Source organism: Heterodontus francisci, chromosome 37 (assembly GCF_036365525.1).
Source record: "Heterodontus francisci isolate sHetFra1 chromosome 37, sHetFra1.hap1, whole genome shotgun sequence".
In the NCBI taxonomy this organism is placed as follows: domain Eukaryota; kingdom Metazoa; phylum Chordata; class Chondrichthyes; order Heterodontiformes; family Heterodontidae; genus Heterodontus; species Heterodontus francisci.
In genome coordinates, this window is record NC_090407.1 from 12,145,878 (window position 1) to 12,165,345 (window position 19,468).

Consider the following 19,468-nt stretch of genomic DNA (forward strand, 5'->3'; position numbering starts at 1 on the left):
GAACACACCAGAGGCCAGTATCTATGGTCACCTGATCGAACCCAAGAATGATTAGGTTTTTTTTCAAAAAAGAGCTCTCTGAAATGCAGAGACAGAAAGCCAGCCAGTGAGGAAGCTGAGAGATCCATTCCAGCCAAGAAGACGACACTGCCTGTATATCTTTAAACTACAGAGACAGAGACTGCAAGGTGACCTTGAAAACTCCCCACCTGAGAAATTGTAACAATATTTCTTGCCACTGACTTTGACTGAATCTTAACCAGAAGAGTCTGCAATACTTCAGTGAAGCAAGAAAAGGAACACCAGGCCTGCACCACTGTTCAAAAATTCCTCCTGATAAAACAATGAGGTTTCAAAGTGAATTCTTTTACAACAATTGGACTTAAATGCATGCTGTCCTCTAATCTCTATCACTTGTGTGTGTGCTATTTGGTCACTATCACATTACTGTTTGTGGGAGCTTACTGTGCGCAAATTGGCTGCCACGTTCCTTACATTTCAACAGTGACTACACTTCAAAATTACTTATTTGACTGTAAAATACTTTGGGCATCCTGAGGTTGTGAAAGGTGCTATAGAAATGCAAGTATTTCCTTTTTTCAACACGATGCCACATAGTGGAGCTAAAATGAAGCTTTGAAATGATATGTATTGCACAGAATTTCAATTACCAATGTTTAAACTTTATTACACTTGAAAGTACATGCAATTGTCACGTATACAGAAGTGCCAAGCTAGAAATCTCAAAAAGCTCATGATTTGGGGAATTAACCAGAAGTACATTTCGTAATCAATACAGTACTTTTGTGTCTCCTGCCTCTTTACAATTTGCCTGTCGTCGTGGTAGCAAAGGCCAAAAACACATAAGTTCTGTGGTTGAGTCACTTGCAGTTTTCTTGCTGTAGACTTGCTTTTTGTCTTTGCCTGATATTGTCCTCCCAGTGTAAAATCCGACAGACATATTCTGCCAGTGCAGCCACCCAATCACCAGAAATTCTTAATATTTTTTGAAATTTGAGATGGGGAGAGTGGTGTAGGGAGAGGGTGGTAGAGGGGGTGGCGGGCACAATTTAAAAGTGAAAAATCACATCGAGACTTCGATGCTTTGTAAAGTATGCATCAAAAAATATCTCTTGAACAGTATGCTTATGTAGTGTCATTTATTAAATGGTCATGCTGATCTCAGGCGTTTTTTCTAAATATATTCTTTCATGGGATGTGGGTGTCACTGGCAAGGCCAGCATTCGTTGCCCATCCCTAATCGCCCTTGAAAACTGAGTCCTCGTTGTCCATCCCTAATTGCCCTTGACAACTGAGTGGCTTTCAGAGGGCAGTCAACCACATTGCTGTGGGTCTAGAGTCACATGAAGGCCAGACCAGATAAGGACAGCTGATTTCCTTCCCTAAAGGACATTCAACATTTTCATAAGGTAATCACCATTTCTTAGAGCACCATGAAACTTTTGAGCGCAAATGCCTTCTCCCAGATTCTGAAGGAATTCTCTAAGTCTTTCTACAATCTCTGTGATCTCATTGCTTTAGTAGATTTGTCCCTTCTTATCCCACCCCCCACTTTACTTAGAGGCCCAAAATTCCCTGCAATTGAGATTTTGGCAGCAAACACCATGGGCCAGATTTTGCCAATTGTTGGACTGCACGTTCACATTTTGAATTTTTTTGCCCACAAAGTTGCCGGAGGTACAATGATAATGGTGCAATGAGGGCGACAGGGCATCTGGGACCCTGGTGAACTACAGATCAAACATGGTATCTCCTTATCCAATGATATTTAAGAATTAAAGACTGAACAGAAAAAATTAGGAGAAGGAGAATGAATTGAAGTGAGTGAATTTAATGTCATATCAGGTACAGAAAGAGAAATAAAGACAGGGAAAGAAAGATTGCATTAAGAAAGATTAAAGATGAAAAGTAAGAATGTTTTGTTTTAAGTTTTAAATTTTATATTTTTAAAATCTCCCAATACTTGTGAATCAGGCTTATAATTGTTTACATTCTCGGCAAGAGATGTCTGGCAATCGTTAAAAGGGTACACTGATAATTATTAGACTTCCCTTTGTGTAGCGAATTTAATGGGCAATTAATGCACTAAGGCAGCAACACCATGAAAGTTAAGAGCATGCAAAGCTAACTGCAGAGGGGCACAAATCGGCTGGCATAGTGTGGTGATTCAGAATTCATAGGGTATCTCTTTATCACCACAAGTTGATGGTTGATTTGCGCATTAATAACGGCATGACATATTCATGCTTTAGCAAAATCTAGCCCCATAAGTTACTGTTGTGTTCCCTGATCCTCCAGTGTTGAGTTCACAGATTGCTGGAAAAATAATTAGAAAACTCCACAGCAAGAATAGCAGCAGCTTAAGAGCAGCAAGCCCAATGTCTAATACACATTCATGTTATGGGGGCCCAATTCAGAGAAGAACAGCAGATTATTTAACAATTCCAGAACAGTAAAAAAGCCAAACAGTTAGTGCAGGTTTTCCATTTTCGTATTTTAAAAATTGTTTATTTTATAATGAATTCTCAGGCCTTATAATAGTGTCAGAGTGATAGGGCGCCATTCTGCTAAAATGAGGGCTGCTCATTGTTGTTGCATATCCCCAATGTCTGGTTAATTTCACCTCTGTCATTCTATCTAGTCAGTAAGTAGCTGGCTGTTTTATTATAAACAAGGTTAGGACATTGGCCCGGATTTTACAGTCAGCAGTGAAGGGATGGCACTCGCTGCTGACCTCAAAGAATGCTTCCCACAAAGAAGTAGCAGGCTGTGTGCCATTGATTTCCCCTGTTATGACGGCAGTTTCATTCTGGCGCAATCTATAGGGGATCTCTGGTGTCCAGGAACAGTGAAGTCATCAAGTAGTGCTGAGCAGCCAAACAGATTGAAGAATTCTCGAAAGCACTGATTATCATTCACTTTTTAATCATTTTACAGACAGTAAATAAAGATTGGGAAATATATCTATACTTGGCATTAAGGTAGTAGCTGAAATATCATGAACAAGTGTCCAGAAAAAATTAATTTTTAGTATTTAAAAAATCTATGGAATATTTACCCTGGAATGAGGGAATGACACTCCAGACCTCTAATATTCATTTCTCAGGGCCAGAGAGGTTGTTCAAAAGTAATTATGACTTAGTGCACCATTAAAAACTCAGTTACAGCACATTCAACAAGGCTTAATTTTTTCAATTGTTTTTATAACGAAAATAGTGTGTAAAAAATAAAATTTCATGTCAAATAACTGAATCTGTGCTAATTGCATCTCTGCGAAGACTACAACAGCGCCCCCTATGGAGGAGCAGTATGTAACTGGCTGCAACTTCCAGATTTCTGAATTTAATTGTAAATGTGTGGACGACAGAGGTTGCTGTCTGTCTTACATAATAATGATGGCGAACACTATCGGTTTCACCATCGTTACAACTGCAAATTCTAGGCCAGTAAAATAAGACTGTTTTGATGGAAAAAGGCTAACGCTGGCACCTCTCGCACACTCAGCCCATACTTCCATACAATGTTGGTTTATTTCACTCCCATTCTACCCCAAACAGTGTTGTAGTATTGACATAACTTGGGGTCATAGTGTGCCAGGTGCTTTATTGACTGACTGCTGGGGGTTCAGTTACGTACAAGCTGTGCTTCTAACAAAGATCAAACATATTTAGTATAATTATTTATATTTTTTATTCTTGATAAGCTGAACTCATATGAAAGAAGTTTCCTCTAAACCCACACTGAACAACACCAGGAAATCTTTGTGTTTCCCGTTACTAGACTTTGTTTTTTAAATAAATCAGGACAATCCCTCAACATGTAATCTGGTTGTTCCAAAACAGCTGCATATGAGAATAACTCTTCTTCAATGTATTAGACCCAGGGAACTTTATTTAATGGAAACTTCATGCAAACTCTGTCAAAACATGCTGAGCGCTTGAATACTTTACTGATTCAGAGCTCTCCAGCACAACTCTGAAATGGTCTAAGTGGCTGAGTTGATCACAATGATATCAATTCAGAAAACTTGATATTGATGTTAATTTTAATGGGGAAGGGGCACAGAGCTATGATAATTAAATGTTCTACTTTATGTGACTAAGGTTTCTGTGCAGCAATTCAAAAGGACGGATAAATTACATAGAATTACACAGAATGTACAACACAGAAGCTTGCCATTTGGCCCAACTGGTCAATGCCGGTGTTTATGTTTCACATAAGCCTCCTCCAACCCCTCTCCATCTTACTCTAACAACCGTTACGAAAGTGCCTCTGTGTTTTGTTAAATATATTTTTTGAGGATTCATCTTTGAACAATTGAAGAAATGTTAAACTTTGGGGTTTTCAAAGGGGGTCATGAAAAGGCCACTTGACTTTGAAAAACAATCCCTGAAAATGTTTTTTAAAAGGGGCACTGAGAGGTCTTGTGCGGAAAACAAACCTTTCTGGGAAGCCACCTGATTTCCAGCAACAACAACAAGCCTTTCTGGGCAACCGCCTGACTTCCAGCTCAATAAACAACAGAGAATTTGGAGACCTGGAGAAGTTGTTTACAAAGAAGTGATAGGCCAAGATTGATGGAGGTAAAAAGGTTGACCTCCTGTTGTCGGTTTTGCTTTTGAATTGTTTTGAGTTGGGGTTGAACTGTATAAAAAGGAAGAGAACTTCCAAGGAGAGAAGAGAATTCCCAAGGAATGAGAGAAGACCACAACCCACAACTCAGCTTTCCACCATCTCTCTAAAAGACCCTGAGAAGTCCATTGTGTCAACTCATCTCGTCTCCTGTCTTTGAAGAAAAGCCTACTAAATTAATTCTCAATGCCACCTGAAAAGAACTGTTCTAAAAGACCCCAATGACCTGTCTATGTGTACTCGAGGCCAGTTTGGAACACAACATATCTCATCTGCTGTTTCTTCAAGAATGAGTAAGAATACAGCCCAAGTGTTTTTTTGTTTGTAATAGAGCTCTAAAAACAAAAATCCCTTTATTTTTCCGGTTAACCAGTGTATGTGAGTGTGAGGGGCTAAGTAAAAAGGGAACTTCAATATTTCAATCTTCAATATGTGTGGGTTTAAGCTTTACCTCATTACAGGTTAAGACTTGTTTTATAATAAACTGATAATTTTGTTGTTTATTAAAGAAACGTGGTTGGTGTGTTTTATTCTGGAATAAAAATGAGTCTATGATTGATTGTATCGGTAAGTGGGAAAAAATGTAAATATATGTTGTGACCCATGAAGAAGTGGAACTAGAATAAACAGCATTCCTCCCGCCTCAGTCGTAACACAACTTTTAACTTTCTATTCCCTTCTCCCTTATGTGTTTATCTAACTTCTCCTTAAATGCATCAATAGCATTGCTGATATAATGGCATAAGTCACTTACGCCATAATTTCCTGGAATATCTGCAGCATTGTAATGGCAGACAGCACAGAGGCACCATTACTGAAACACAAGGTTTCATCAAGTTCTTCTTCTTCTTTGGCCTCCTTGTCTCGAGAGACAATGGGTAAGCGCCTAGAGGTGGTCAGTGGTTTGTGGAGCAGCGCCTGGAGTGGCTATAAAGGCCAATTCTAGAGTGACAGACTCTTCCACTGGTGCTGCAGATAAAATTGGTTGTCGGGACTGTTACACAGTTGGCTCTCTCCTTGCACTTCTGTCTTTTTTCCTGCCAACTGCTAAGTCTTTTCGACTCGCCACTCTTTAGCCCCGCCTTTATGGCTGACCACCAGCTCTGACGATCACTGGCAACTGACTCCCACGACTTGTTGTCAATGTCACAGGACATCATGTCGCGTTTGCAGACGTCTTTAAAGTGGAGACATGGATGGCCAGTGGGTCTGGTACCAGTGACGGGCTTGCTGTACAATGTGTCCTTGGGGATTCTGCCATCTTCCATGCAGCTCACATGGCCAAGCCATCTCAAGCGCTGCTGGCTCAGTAGGGTGTATAAGCTGGGGATGTTAGCCGCCTCAAGGACTTCTGTGTTGGAGATACGGTCCTGCCACCTGATGCCAAGGATTCTCCGGAGGCAGCGAAGATGGAATGAGTTGAGACGTCACTCTTGGCTGGCATACATCGTCCAGGCCTCGCTGCAATAGAGCAAGGTACTGAGGACACAGGCTTGAAACACTCGGACTTTTGTGTTCCGTGTCAGTGTGCCATATTCCCACACCCTCTTGGCCAGTCTGGACATAGCATCAGACGGCTTTCCCATGCGCTTGTTGATTTCTGCATCGCGAGACAGGTTACTGGTGATAGCTGAGCCTAGGTAGGTGAACTCTTGAACCACTTCCAAAGCGTGGTCGCCGATATTGATGGATGGAGCATTTCTGACGTCCCGTCCCATGATGTTCGTTTTCTTGAGGCTGATGGTTAGGCCAAATTCGTTGCAGGCAGCCGCAATCCTGTTGATGAGTCTCTGCAGACACTCTTCTGTGTGGGATGTTACTACAGCATCGTCAGCAAAGAGGAGTTCTCTGATGAGGACTTTCCGTACTTTGGTCTTCGCTCTAAGATGGGCAAGGTTGAACAATCTGCAATCTGATCTTGTGTGAAGGAAATTCCTTCTTGTGAAGACTTGAACGCATGTGACAGCAGCAGTGAGAAGAAAATCCCAAACAGTGTAGGTGCGAGAACACAGCCCTGTTTCACGCCACTCAGGATAGGAAAGGGGTCTGATGAGGCACCGCAATGCAGAATTGTGCCTTTCATATTGTCATGGAATGAGGTGATGTTACTTAGTAGCTTTGGTGGACATCCGATCTTTACTAGTGGTCTGAAGAGACCACGTCTGCTGACGAGGTCAAAGGCTTTGGTGAGATCTGTGAAAGCAACGTAGAGGGACATCTGATGTTCACGGCATTTCTCCTGTAGCTGGTGAAGGGAGAACAGCATGTCAATGGTGGATCTCTCTGCTCAAAAGCCGCACAGTGCCTCAGGGTAGACATGCTCAGCCAGCTTCTGGAGTCTCTTTAAAAACGACTCGAGCAAAGACTTTCCCCGCTATGCTGAGCAGGGAGATTCCACGGTAGTTGTTGCTGTCACCGCGGTCATCCTTGTTCTTATAGAGGGTGATGATATTGGCATCGTGCATGTCCTGTGGTACTGCTCGCTCATCCCAGCACAGACAAAGCAGTTCATGGAGTGCTGAGAGTATAGCAGGCTTGGCACTCTTGATTGTTTTAGGGGTATTGCCATCCTTTCCAGGGGCTTTTCCACTGGCTAGAGAATCAATGGCATCACTGAGTTCTGATTTTGTTGGCTGTTGGTCCAGCTCATCCATGACTGGCAGAGACTGGGCTGCATTGAGGGCTGTATCAGTGACAACATTTTCCCTGGAGTATTGTTCTAGGTAGTGCTCCACCCAGCGGCCCATTCGCTTGCATTGGTCAGTGATCATTTCCCCTGATTCAAGCCCAGAATATTTGGTACTATATAATAATATTTCATCATCTGTCAACACACCAAAGGAGATCTTCAACAAGTTTGCTGCTTATGGCAGCAAGAAGTTGAAAATGGAGCCCATGGTGTCCACTTTGTGGAACCCCTGTTCAGTCCGCAGGTGTGACTCTGACCTCCCTGTAGCTCAGCAATTTTAATTCTGTTACACTCTGACCTCACCATAGGGACAGGAATAGGCCATTTAATAGATCATGGCTGATCTGTACCCTAACTCCATCCACCCAACTTGGCTCCATATCCCTTTATACCTTTGGCTATCAATCTCAAAATTAAAATGGCTGATGGAGCTTTTTTGTAGGAGAGAGTTCCATACTTCTACTACCCTTTGTGTGAAGAAGTGCCCACCTACATTATTTCAACGAGGTTCAACACCAGCTTCAAGACAGGATCTTATCTTGGTACTGGACACTGTGCAGCTCTCTGGTCTGGATGGTGCCTTTAGTAACCTGAGACATTAGCTACAACCTTCATTTTCCTTGTAGCAGGGGTTGCTGATTGTCTGGAGTCGAACTGTTGGAATTCAGGTTGACATCTTAGTTGTAGGTCCTTGTTCAGAACACAACTGGCTCTGTGAGGGAGTGCCTGCATCCATAATATTAGCTTATTTTATTCACTACTTGGGAATGGCGGACCTACTGCTTTCCAGCAATTACTGCTTTAATTTCAGACTTCATAGATTTAGATTTTTTTTCTCTTGCTCCAATCACTCCAATTTCCTCAGATTTTCATTTGTGTGGGCCTCTTTTCACTCTCTTAACTACTTGGACATTTTTGTTTTTTTAATATCCCTCCATTGCCTCACTGAAGACCTTTTATATGATCTGACAATTTATCTTCATTAAGTAGTTTGCAGGTCATGCAACCTATTACTGTTTGTGATTGGAGTATTTATTGTTCCTCCTCCTTCCATTCATCCCTTTCTATTCCAACCTTGTTAAAATGCTTTCAAATATTTTGGTTGTCTGTCCTGCTGAAGAGTCTCCACATTGACTTATTTTTCTCTTTATGAATAGTGACTCGATGTGTACTTAAACAACATTTTCTGTTTTGCAATTTCAAATTTCAAGAGTTTGCATTTTTTTTTCCTTTTTATTGACATTGCTACTTGATTTCCTTGACTCCTCTCCTACTCTTTTTAACCTTTGTAGTGTTTTACACTCTGAACCTTGGCTCTTTGGGCAGTCTTCTCAGTTAAGACTCAAAAGGCTGATAATATTCAGATTTTAAAAGCCAGTTTCTGTAATTGAAGGGTTCATAATGAGATTGCTACATGGAATCATAGAACAATACAGCACAGATGGAGACCATTTGGCCCAATCATACCTCTGCCAGCTCTTTGAAAGAGGTATCCAATTAGTTCCACTCCCTTCCTCTTTGCCCATAGCCCTGCAAATTTTTCCCCTTTAAATATTCAAAGTGATTCTTGACAACGCAGCCGGCGGGACGTCATCCGACTGCGCCAACCTGTGCACATGCGCAAATGGGCTCCTGCTCTCTGCGTGTGCGCTGCGTTCCGCATTGCCAGGACCAGTTGGCGTGTGCGCGGATGACGTCATCACGTAAATTGCCAGGACTGGTACACACATGCCCAGATGACATCATCGCATAACGTGGGAGAGAGAGCAAGCGGAGAAGAGGGGAGAAAGCGGGGTGTGGGGGGAGAGAGCGGGATGTGAGGGGAGAGCGGGGGAAGGAGCGGCCGAAGACCTTGGTGGCGGCGGGTGCGCTCTCCTCCTGACCCCCCCCCCCCCCCCACTCTCTCTGGCAAACCCCCCCTCTCCTCGATTTCTCCGGCCATTCCCCACAACCCCCTCCCCCGCCCGCTCTCTCCGGCCATTCCCCAGCCAGCCGATCTCTCCGGCCACGTGTTTACGTTGCCTTTGTGTGATTATTTGAACAGCGCCATCTTTAGTCCTGGCAGCTGCCTGAACATCGCTGACTGTGATGTTTAGTTGAACAGGATACGTTTGCGCATGTGCCCGTGCAGCGCCACCTAGTGGCTGTGTTGTCAGCAAACGCAGCCTTAAATATTTATCCAATTCTCTTTTGAAATTTGTTGTTGAATCTGCTTCCACCACCCTTTCAGGCAGCACATTTCCAGATCATAACAACTCGCTGCATAACTGTATCTTTCCTCATTTCTTCTCTGGTTCTTTTGCCAATTGGAGAACTATAGTGATGGTTGGATTAGCATGCAGTCCTTTCACTTCTGGGATATGACTTCAAGCTCAGTATAGATTGTTGGAATGACAACTAAAACAAACACTAGTGTGTTTCCAACAATTCAGGCACCTTTCGGGAATTAGCAAGAAATATATTGTGTTTTTACTTAAACTGTGCAAGTTGTATTTAAAAACTATCAAGAGGTGAGACAACGAAATATTACTAGTGTGCGCTGTGCTTGTTAGAACAAAATTAATTGAAGCACAGCAATTTTCACACAGCCTAATGTCAAAGATTGCAGCTGGAAATGATAATATTTCTAAGAGGTTTCTTTATCAACCTCATTGCAGATTGGAGGAAGAGCATTTTAGAGACTAAATTTTGTTCAAAAGGGGACTTTTAAGTCCTGTGTCATTGCTCACAGATATTCTGGAGCATAGCGGTGATTTTTAGTTGCAAATTTGGGGCTGTGTTTAACCTAGTTTGTCCTTTTAAGACCTGTTCCTATAAGGAAGTGGAGCAAATAGGTAAATTCATATAACTGTTGCTACTTGTAAACTCCTGACCTTGGTGGGAGAACATTTGTAGCAGCATGTAAGTTTCTGGCTCCAGGTCACAAGAATCCAGTACACAATGATTACCGTTCTTTTTGTAAGATTGTTGCATCTGTACAAAAGAGCGTGATACTTTGAGTCTCAAGTCTGGAGAATGATGGATGCACGTTGGATGTGAGGTTTTTATATGTACAAGCAGATTTCCAAGTCAGCTGACACTAAGGGCAGGATTTGGTGGCCAAATGGGGTTGGGAACTGAGGCAGGCAGGCTGATAATTTGCTGACGCCATTCCGACGGTCAGCGATTTTGCTGGGGGGGTGGGGGGGATGGCGGGACCCAGCAACCTACCCAATTCAGAGCAATGCCCAATTAAGCCTGATAGCAAGCTTCTCAGCTTGTTGAGGGCTAATTCTGCAGTGAAGGCATAGGATCCACGCTGTATCTGGAACAGGCTAAGTAGAAGGAGCCAGTAATGGCACTCCATTCAATGAGATGGGCTCATAACATGGTGCACAGCTGAGAGGGGCACTCATCCATTGGCACACGGTTGCCAGCAGGTGAGCAGAGTTAGCAGAGCAAATGGTTTACACATGCTCAGTCAGTTGAGAGGTCATGAGCCTCCAGGGATCATGGGCCATAAGAGTGGGGTACAGCAAGCTTTGTGAGTGCAGCTGACCGCAAGCAAGGCAACAGTTGGACATGGGATTAAGATACTCGGAGATAGGGATGAGTAGCAATGAAGATCAACATCCTCAGGAGCTGATGCAGAGTCCCGGGCATGAGGAGGGCAGAGGAGAGGAACGAGGGGCAGGAAGGCAACAAAGGCCATACCCTCAGCATCGAGTGTACCGATGAAGAAGAAGCTACCTGGACATGTTAGAGAATCAGTGCTGCAGGAGACTGCGCTTATCTAGGAGAATGATATCTGAGCTTTGTGCCCTCATTGAGGAAGATCTCAGACCTCGCAGTACTACTCGCCATGCCCTGCCAGTAGCCGTTAAAGTCACTATGGTGTTGAATTTCTTCGCCTCTGGCTCGTCTGAGCATCAGCAGCGGACCTTGGTGGTGTCTCTCAAGCGGCACACACCATTGCATCTCGCAGGTGACTGAAGCACTATTTGTGAAAGCTGGGCAATACATACAATTTCAAACAGAAGGGGCCTCGCATGCACTAAAGGCAGTAGGATTCGCTTCCATCGCTCGATGCCTGCAGGTGCAGGACATCATCGATTACACCCATGTGGCCATCAAGGCGCAAGTGAGCAGCCAGTGAGATTCATCAATCGGAAGGCTTCCACTCCCAAAACGTCCAGCTGATATGCTACCACAGGTGTATTGACTGTGAGAACACATCCATTAAACACACAACTTTGAGTAGTTCCATTCTTACTGCCAATGCATGGTACACATCGCTCCAGCAGTCTCAGTGTCACTGTTCAAAGACCATTGCTTCTCTTTACCAATTCTTCCCTGTTTTCTATTTTTGCCATTAAAGAATGGAAGCTCACATCTGGGATCATGGCTGAACATCTCCAGTGTGATTAATAAATAACAGCTTATAGAATCACAAATGAAAGCCATCAAAGTGAACCACTCAGTGCAATAACTAACGTGGCGACCTTGACTCTTGGCCACATCTAAGCGGTGCTCCCCTTGTGGCCTCAGATAAGGTGGAGGCTGCCTGCTCACATGTGACAGCTTGTGGCTGAGATGCCCATGGTGGTTATCCTCGTTCTGGAGGTGTCAGTAGGGGCACCTCCAGAGGCTTCTTCACCGGCATCAATGCAGGGACAGCCTCCATTATTTGGCCCAGCTGAGCATGGCAGTGTCTGTCTTCCATCCTCTAAGAAAACTGCCCACAGCTGCCTCTGCCTTTCTCACCCCCTCCTGCTCACTAGTGACATGCTCTTCACCCAATGCAACCCTTTCTAACTGGACACGAGGACCCACCGATGTGAGAGTTTCTGCGCTGGTGGAAGGTGTGCTGGGTCTGTGGCTTCCATGTCGTCCGAGGACCCCAGTGATGCTGCAGTGGCACTGGCATGCTCCCCGCCCACAATTGTGGGAAACATAAGGAGATCATCAGAACTTGCCTCTGGCAGCTGATGCCTCTGCAGTGCTGAAGCTTTCCAATGCAGCTGAAATTTTGGCATGCTGCCGCAGGGGGAGGAGTGCACTCCATCCCCTTCAAAATCTTTTCACCCTCTCCTACAGGTATTCTCATCTCTCCATCGCCCACTTCCTGAAGTGGCGCCACCCTCGCGATGTCAAGTGCCGCCACCTCCATTGCAGTCAGGATGGTGAGCTGGGACAGTCCTCCTCCTATGCGCACCCTCTCCCTTGCATTTTGAACCCTCTACTCCTGCAAAGACAAAAGAGAGATAAGGCAATGCTTGCCTCTCTCACCAATTCCAGGGACCATTTAAAGAAGATGCTGTATTATCAGTGCTGCCAGTTCCTCAATAGTGCGAGGGCTTTGAGCCTTGCTGATGGCTCAAAAATGACACTGGGCACACATTTCTCCCATGTTCATGAGCACTATGCACCCTCAGGCTCAGCTGGTGTGGCTACAGTGCTGGAGGCTTGTCATCTATTTGTCGCGTTGCACTCACCTTGCTACAATTAAGAAGGCCACTAAACCTCTTACAGCACCCTGGTCCTCCTGATGACACTGCGGCTGCTCACGTGCTCTGCCACCTCCATCCAGGCCTGCTTGGTTTGGCTGGGTGGCGTTCCCCTGCCACCCTCTGGGAACATGAATTTCACACACAGCCGCCAGCAGGTCCTCAAGGGCAGCACCACTAACCCTAGGAGTGGCCCTGCCACAGATGCCTGGCCTCTGCTTCTCCTCTTCCTCACTTCTGCCTGCCATTGCGTTGCAAGACGGCTGCCACAAGAATGGCTGCCATCGTGCCTTTAAATCTGTGTCCACACTTTTAACCACCTGCCTCCTTCCCACATCCGCAGCCGCTAATTGGCACCAAACCTGCCTCCTAGCCAATTAGAGTTGACCTCTGGGAAAACCTTGACCCATGACTGCTTCCCCCTCAGAGCAGGATCAGGACCTGGAAATGGAATCAACGTCGGGGTCCCCAAATGGAAAATCCTGCCCTAAGGATAATTCACTTGTAAAAGCAGGAGTATTATACTATGTAATGTATATTGTGTTACTCTGCTATGGAGTAGACAGGATGATCTAATTGTTAAGCTATTTTTGTCTCTCAGGTCATTCAGAGTTTAATTGTTGTTTGGTCAGAGAACAATTGGACTGTGCTTGTCAGTTTTAAGGTGAAGTTTGGAAGTGCAGGTCAGAGGCAGCATTTTAATGTTGTTTTGCACCTGTATCGAAGTGTGGCATCTGGAGTGTGACATTTGCAACATGACATCTGTAGTGCTGCACCTGGGTGCACTGACATACTGGAGCAGTGGCTCTTGATAATTAACATAAAGCAAAACTATCACAAAATCTTCCAACCGATCAAAGCTGCACAGCAAAGTCTACAGCTCTCAGTCAAATTCAGCTGCGTGGAAGTGACCTTTTCTCCCAGCTGGGTGGCATGGAGGAGTCAGTAGCTTGAGCTTGATTGCTTTCCCAGAAGGAGTCTGTAACATATGGTCTCCCAGCAGGAGGTGTCTGCTGGCAGCTTTTTAGCATAAAAGTAAATTGGGGATGGGGGGAGTAAATTTAAAGAAAAAATACACATTGATACAAACTTACAATGAATGTTTATTTAATAATGCATTCTGAAAATAGCAGTTTAACAGGAATCAGCTATAGAACTGGTTGCTGTGCTTTTACTGTGTGCACCTGCCTTCCTTTGACCCCACAAAGCTCAGTAATGAAAGGGCTGATCGTGACTTGTACTGCCTTCTCATAAATTGCAACCTGTTTCCTTTCCCAATTCACATCTTTCCTCCTGATCATAGGATGTTCAGGGAGACACAGTGCAGTTACACATCAGTGTTCCTCAGTAGTGTGTCTCCAACCCAGCACTCAAATGAAGTGAGGCCAGAGAAAAATGCCCTACACTTATTTAATTTCACTTAATTCCATAGAGCATTGAATTTCTGTGCCCCAGGCCTTGCTGCCAAAGCCTGTACCTACTGATATGTATGTCACTAAAAGGAGTAGGAGTACAATCTGGGCCATCAATTATAACATTACACACCGACTTTTATTTTCATGCCTGTCTTTTCTTTAGTATTTAAACACTGGGTGTAGTAGACATTTACTTCATAATACCATGCAGTCTTTAAAAAGGCTACAGGGTCCTTCAGTGTGCAAGTGCAGAAACCATTCATTTTATAAATGGGGAGGGGGAGAGGTAGCAGTGTTCTTTGCCTCTTTACAATTTCTCATTCGTAATGATGGCCAGAAGACTTGCAACCACGTCTTTACATTAAAAGTCATCCAGGAACACTCTGGATTAGCTTTGCTAGCTCCTCACTCACGGTGGCGCAGTGGCTAGCACTGCAGCCTCACAGCTCCAGCGACCCAGCTTGGTTCTGGGTACTGCCTGTGTGGAGTTTGCAAGTTCTCCCTGCGACCACGTGGGTTTCCTCCGGGTGCTCCGGTTTCCTCCCACATGCCAAAGACTTGCGGGTTGATAGGTAAATTGGCCATTGTAAAAAATTGCCCTGAGTGTAGGTAGGTGGTAGGAGAATTGAGGGAAGGTGGGGATGTGAGAGGGGGAAAATGGGATTAATGTAGGATTAGTATAAATGGGTGGTTGATGGCCGGTTTCGGTGCTGTATCTCTCTATGACTTTATAGTATTGCAGACAAATCTCCCCAGCTGTGCTGCCCCAGAGAGGGTAAGTTAGGAGGATTCCTGCTACTTTGGGGAATTGGGAGCAGGCACAGATGATTCATGTTATTTTTAGATAATTCATGATATGCGTTCGATATGAAATTTCCTTCCGCAACTTTAGCTGAAATCAACTATCATATCTCACCTGCATCAATTAAATTTGGTGATATATTAGATTGCTGCAAACAGACTGAGTTTGAATTTTAGGTGATTTTGTTTTGAGAAATTATCAATCTTAAAGAATGCTGAACAACCTTTTGTGAGATTGTTTGCTTAGCAACAGAAAATGGCCCATTATGGTATTATTTGCTCAACAACATTGCAACCTACCCCAGCATCATTATGCCTTTTCTAAAATAACCAATAACCAAACAAAAATGCCCCCTTTAATCAAGAACTTAACCATAAGAAAGGAAACTTGTAAACAAATCATGATGTTGTTACCAATGTTACTATACATTCCAGTCCCTGCGGTGCCCGCTGGACCCGGTAGCAATGAGTATTATGCATCTTGACATCTTTGCCTCAGCCAGCAGTTAGAGCTCAGTCTAAACTTCAGTCACTGAAAACATAGTAGACTGCTTCTGGTATCTGAGGTCACACTGACAGGTTGAAAAGAATCTGTTTCTCGGCTGTAAGTGTCCCACATGAAATACGTTTGGACAGTCTTAACTTAGTGCCCCTTGATGTGGATTGCAACTTGAAACTGCCTCAAAATTGGGACTAAATTGGTCATCTCACTCAAAAGAGATAAGATGCCAGGTGTGGGGAAAAAATTCACATGGGTGCGGTGGGAGTTGATTTTGGCACTGTGGCACATTGTGGCAGCACAGTAGAGGGAGTTTTATTCTGCATCAGGCAGTGCTAAGCCTGACTTGAAAATGTTTGGTGTAGATACTAGGTACTTAATGGAAAGTGTTCCACTTCCAAGCCCTGCTATCCCTTACCATATGTGAACAAAATTAACAGGACTTTTTTTTCAAAAGGAAGTTAGGTTCCATATGATGTGAAGATCGTCTATTGACAGAATGGGAGAGTTTGTATAACACATGCTTCCGGTATAGTTACTGGCCAAATCTGCTGATGTGCTGGACTATACTTTACAAATTTACTGGCAAAAAATATGATCTAAATGTGAGACTGCCTTTTTCATATGGGAAGCAGCAGCCCACAAACAACCACAAGGGCGATTATGGTAAGGGAGGACATTAGACCATCTAACCCTCGCCAGCAATGGCTCTTTGGTAGCACTCTTGCCTATGAGTCTGAAGGTTTTGGCTTCAGGTTCTACTCCAGGCAATTGAACGCAATGTCTAGCCTGATAATCTGGTGTGGTACTGAGTCATTGCTGCACTTTTGGAGGTGCTGTCTTTTGAATGAGACTTGAAACTGAAGCCCTGTCTAACCTCATAGGTTGATGTAAAAGATCCCATGGTACTATTTTGAAGAAGAGCAGGGGAGTTCTACCCAGAGTACCTGGCCAATATTCATCCCTAAACAAGACCTAAAAAAAAGATTGTCTGGTCATTATCACATTGCTGTTTACTGGACTTTACTGTGCACCATTTGGCTGCTGCATTTCTCACATTACAACAGTAGCTACACTTCAAAACGACTTCATTGACTGTAAAGCACTTTAGGACATCATGCGGATGTGAAAGACACTATGTAAATGCAAGTCTTTCATTAAGCCTGCAGTCAACTCTCTGCTAAATTGCTCCAAAGTTGGTGCTTCCACTGCCCAACCAGGAAGTCCATATAGAGTGTTGATCACTCCCTGTATGAAGAAAGATTTCCTGACAGGTTCTAAATTTGACTTTCACTAGCTTAAATATGTACCCCTTTAACCTACATTCAAAGTTGACTTTTTTTTATTCTTTCACGGGATGTGGACGTCACTGGCTGGGCCAGCATTTATTGCCCATCCCTAATTGCCTTTGAGAAGGTAGTGGTGAGCCACCTTCTTGAACTGCTGCAGTCCATGTGGAGTAGGTACACCCACAGTGCTGTTGGGAAAGGAGTTCCAGGATTTTGACCCAGTGACAGTGAAGGAACGGCGATATCATTCTGTCAGGATGGTGCTTGGCTTGAAGGGGAACCTGCAGGTGGTGGTGTTCCCATGCATCTGCTGCCCTTGTCCTTCTACATGGTAGAGGTCATCGGTTTGGATGGTGCTGGAGAAGGAGCCTTGGTGCGTTGCTGCAGTGCATCTTCTAGATGGTACACACTGCTGCCACTGTACATCAGTGGTGGAGGGAGTGAACGTTGAAGGTGGCGGATGGGATGCCAATCAAGCAGGCTGCTTTGTACTGGATGGTGGCAAGTTGCACTCAAGATGTTGGTGGAGCTGCACCCATCCAGGCGTGGAAAGTATTCCATCATACTCCTGATTTGTGCCTTGTAGATGATTGACAAGCTTTGGGAGTCAGGAGGTGAGTTACTTGCCTCAGAATTCCCAGCCTCTGACCTGCTCTTGTATCCACAGTACTTATATGGCTGGTCCAGTTCAGTTTCTGATCAATGGTAACCCTCAGGATGTTGATAGTGGGGGATTCAGCAATGGTAATGCCATTGAATGTCAGGGGGCGATGGTTAGATTCTCTAATTTTGAATGTGGTCATTGCCTGGCCCTTGTGTGGCGTGAATGTATCTTGCCACTTATCAGCCCAAGCCTGAATGTATTCCAGGTCTTACTGCATATGATATCATAGAAATATATATATATGTATATATTATGGGCACTGGCTGCTTCAGTATCTGAGGAATTGTGAATGGTGCAGAACATTGTGCAATCATCAGCAAACATCCCCACGTCTGACCTTATGATGGAGGGAAGGCCATTGATGAAGCAGCTGAAGATGGTTGGCCTAGGACACTACCCTAAGGAAGTCCTGCAGTGATGTTCTGGGACTGACATCATTGACCTCCACAACCACAACCATCTTTCTTCGGTATGACTCCAATCAGTTTTCCCCCGATTCTAATTTTTAAAAAAAACTCTTTCATGGGATGTGGGTGTTGCTGGCAAGGACAGCATTTGTTGCCCATCTCTAATTGCCCTTAACAACTGAGTAGCTTGCTGGGTCATTTCAGAGGGCTGTTAAGAGTCAATCACATCACTGTGGGTCTGAAGTCACATGTAGACCAGACCAGGTAAGGACAGCAGATTTCCTTCCCTAAAGGACATTAGTGAACCAGATGGGTTTTTACGTTAATCGATTATTGTTTCATGGCAGCATTACTTAGACTAGCTTTCAAATCCAGTTTTTTTTTTATTAATTGCATTAATTGATTTAAATTGCACCAGCTGCCATGTTGGGATTTGAATCCCTGTCCTCAGGGCGTTAGCCTGCACCTCTGGATTAATAGCCCAGTGGCATTATCACTATGCCACCATCTCCCCATTGACTCCAGTTTTGCTAGAGCTCCTTGATGCCACACTCGATTAAATGCTGCCTTGATGTCACACTCGGTTAAATGATGCCTTGATGTCAAGGGCAGTCACTCTTGCCTCACCTCTGGAGTTCAGTTCTTTTGTCCATGTTTGGACCAAGGCTGTAATGAAGTCAGGAGCTGAGTTGCCCTGGCAGAACCCAAACTGAGCGTCGGTGGGCAGGTTATTGCTGAATAAGTGCCGCTTGATAGCACTGTTGATGACACCTTCATCACTTTGCTGATGATTGAGAGTTGACTGATGGCACGGTAATTGGCCAGATTGGATTTGTCCTGCTTTTTTTGTACCTGGACAATTTTCCACATTGTCGGATAGATACCAATGTTGTAGCTATCCTGGAACAGCTTGGCTAGGGACGTGGCTAGTTCTTGAGCACAAGTCTTCAGTACTCTTGCCGGAATGTTGTCAGGCCCCATAGCATTTGCAGCATCCTGTGCCTTCAGATGCTTCTTGATATCACATAGAATGAACTGAATTGGCTGAAGACTGGAATCTGTGATGGTGGGGACCTCAGACGGAGGCTGAGAGGCTGAGATGGATCATCCACTCTGCACTTCTGGCTGAAGATGGATGCACATGCTTCAGCTTTGTCTTTGCACTTACAGGCTGGGCTCTCCCATCATTGAGGATGAGGATATTTGTGGCGCCTCCTTCTCATGTTAGTTGTTTAATTGACCACCTCGATTCACAACTGGATGTGGCAGGACTGCAGAGCTTAGATCTGATCCATTGGTTGTGGGATTGCTTAGCTCTGTCTATCACATGCTGCTTCCATTGTTTGGCATGCATGTAGTCCTATGTTGTTGCTTTACAGGTTGTTATCTCATTTTTAGGGTCTGCCGGGCGCTGCTCCTGGCATGCTCTCCTGCAATATTGAACCAGGGTTGATCCCCTGGCTTGATGGCAAAGTAGGGGTTATGCCGGGCTATGAGGTTACAGGTTGTGGTTGAATACAATTCTGCTGCTGCTGGTGACCCACAGCACCTCATGGATGCCCAGT

At 44.4% G+C, this 19,468-nt stretch overlaps 1 protein-coding gene across 3 annotated transcripts in view; it reads left to right on the forward strand.

Annotated features, from left to right (window-relative positions):
* acot7 (acyl-CoA thioesterase 7) overlaps positions 1 to 19,468 on the forward strand; it is a 262,472-nt gene that overhangs the window by 168,010 nt on the left and 74,994 nt on the right. The gene's annotated exons all lie outside the window — the stretch shown is intronic.